This window comes from Lolium perenne, chromosome 1, assembly GCF_019359855.2.
Source record: "Lolium perenne isolate Kyuss_39 chromosome 1, Kyuss_2.0, whole genome shotgun sequence".
Classification (NCBI taxonomy): domain Eukaryota; kingdom Viridiplantae; phylum Streptophyta; class Magnoliopsida; order Poales; family Poaceae; genus Lolium; species Lolium perenne.
The window spans coordinates 118,581,179-118,584,017 of NC_067244.2; the positions used below are offsets into that span (position 1 = coordinate 118,581,179).

Below are 2,839 nucleotides of genomic sequence, written 5' to 3' on the forward strand. Positions count from 1 at the left end.
GGAACACGTCAATGAACTCCTGCAAAAGGTTAGCAACCGCAGGTGGCAAATAAGGAGGCATATCCTCAAATGAAAAGAGAACTTCTTTGCAAATAATTGCATAACATTGAGTAATGTCCACATCAAGTTCAGCAATATCAGATTTGCAAGCAAACAAGGATTATTCAAACGAATTTTAGTAGCATGAGTAGAATCAGATTTAGAAGTATTCTTATGTGGTACAAAATCTGCAGCAACAGTCTGATTTTCACTCTTATGTTTCTCCTCATTTTTTACTCTACTAGCTCTAGCGAGATCATCTTCTAATTTTTTTTCCAGGAGTCATAGGTTTGAGACCAATTTTCTTTCCAGCATGCATAAGAGAACAGTGATTATTTTTTCACTATGAACAGATTATATATCAAATTGCCAAGGTCTACCAAGTAACAAAGAACAAGCTTGCATAGGTACAACATCACAATCAAAATAATTGGAATATGTACTAATAGTAAAATGCACACGTGTTGTTCTTGTTACATTGATCTTACAAGAACTCTCAAACCATTGAATGTAGTATGGATGTGGACGTTGTCTTGTAGATAGAGCAAGCTTCTCTACCATGTCAATGCTAGCCATATTATTACAACTCCCTCCATCGATGATGATCCGTATAGCTTGATCTTTTACAATGCCTCTTGTTTGAAATAGTTTGTGGCATTTATAATGCTCAGCTTTGCTCAATTGCACACTCAAAACACGTTGTGCAACTAAGTTCTTGTATTTATCAGCAGTTTCAGCTCCCATTACCTTCGTCTCTCTTTCAGAATCAAAATTGGCTCCATCACGTGCAACAATAAGGGTCAATGTATCATCATCAAAGTCACTTGCAGAATCATATTCTCCATCTTCACGCACCAACATCACACGTTTGGTTCTGCATTCTCTTTCTATGCGACCAAATCCCAAACATTAGCGACATTGAATGTCACGCATCTTCCCCGTGGAGGCCATGGAAGATGAACTCCGAGGAGGACCAGCAGATGGTGGTGGAGTAGCAGCAGATGGCGCTCGTGATGCAGGCGCGGTATACTTGGAGGTAGTAGGTGCTGGCGTAGCCCCACGAGTGGGTGGATCCAGTTGTCATGAAGCCCATGAGGATGTACGACCTGCAAAAATATTAGCTCTTCTCCATGGTGGTTGACGATCCCGCACTTCATGTTCAGCTTTGCAAGCAATATGAAATAAGCGAGTAATATTATTGTACTCCTTATAGTCTAAAATAGGATGAATATATTTACTCAAACCACCAAAGAAACGTGCAAGCATAGCTTCATTATCCTCTTCAATACCACAATGAATCATTCCCGTTTGCAATTCTTGGTAATACTCTTCTACATATTTTTTTACCTTGTTCTAAACGAGATAATTTCTTAAGTAAATCACGTTGATAATGTGGAGAAACAAAGTGAGTACGCATAGAAAGTTTTAGACCAAGCCAAGTAGTAGGAACAGTAGCATGATGTACTCTACAATATTCAGACCACCAAATAGAAGCAAAATCTGTGAACTCACAAGTAGCAGCACTAACACGCAAATGCTTAGGATATCGTAAACATGCAAATCATTGTTCTACTTCCAATTCCCACGTAAGGTATGTATCAGGATTATATCTACCCTCAAATGGTGGAATATTTAGTTTAAGTTTTGCAACATGATCATCATCACGTACCAGTCGTGGAGGTGGACGAGCGTTCCGTCTGTATTGCCGTTGATGACCAGGTGGAGGTTGTTGTATCTCCTCGCCATCAAGCATGTTCTCGTCGGCCATCTCATCCTCCCCTTCATAATCCTCATACCCTTCATCGGAGGCCGCTTCAGGCGCGGCTAGTGCAACTGCAGCGACACCCGCAGGAATAATCGCACGAGGAACGCGGCGTGCGCGGCGCGCGTTGCCCCGAGGTTGTGGTAACCTGGCCAAGAACTCCTGGAACTTGGCGTCGAGCTTGGTGTTGAAGGCTTCCTTGAGCCCCTCGATCTTCTCCATCGCATCGGTGAGCTTGGAATCAACGTCACCGAGGCGTGAATCCACATCGTGTGCACGCCCCACCAAAAGCTGGGTGAAGTGAGCATGCAACTCCGCACTCGTAATCTTATCCGGTTCAACATCGTCCTTCGTGGGTCCTGTCATGATTAGTAAAAAGCACAATATATATGCCTACAACTACGGAATATGGTGGGTCACGCGTAATCCGTCAAGCAAAATACAAAGCTCTTACGAGTGCGATCTTACTAAACAGGAGAAAGGCGATATGGCAACTAGCAAAGATCAGCTTCTCCCCGAAATTGCACAAAGAGATTACTAGGTGTCGACACAAAGCACGTGGAGAAATTTGTGGAGCTCTGGGAAGGCAAAATATAGTGATATGGTGGCACAATAATCAAATCAGCGATGCAAATTGAGTAAAATCTCGACGATGGTACTGTGCTGGTCCTAGGCTAGATTGTATTAGAGACGCGAGCCTAAATCACCAACGAGGTCACGAGGCGGCACAAAATGCAACAGGCAGTGAAACTGGCGCTGGAGGATAGAGGCACCTATGGTCAGGCGCCCTTTTTTTTGCCTCTACCTTGGCGCTAGAGGATAGAGGTCTCTATAGCCGGGCGACCAGTTTTTTTTGGGTAATCTACCTTGGCACTAGATGATAGAGATCTCTATGATCGGGCACAGATTTTTTTTCTTCTTGGAATCTACCTTGGCGCTAGAGGATAGAGGTCTCTATGGTCGGGCATCCAGATATTTTTTTTGGAATCTACCTTGGCGCTAGAGGATAGAGGTCTCTATGGTCGGGTGCTCGGTTTT

At 43.4% G+C, this 2,839-nt stretch overlaps 1 pseudogene; it reads right to left on the minus strand.

Annotated features, from left to right (window-relative positions):
- Positions 1 to 393: 393 nt before the first annotated feature.
- LOC139832924 (uncharacterized) lies at positions 394 to 990 on the minus strand (annotated as a pseudogene).
- Positions 991 to 2,839: the final 1,849 nt, after the last annotated feature.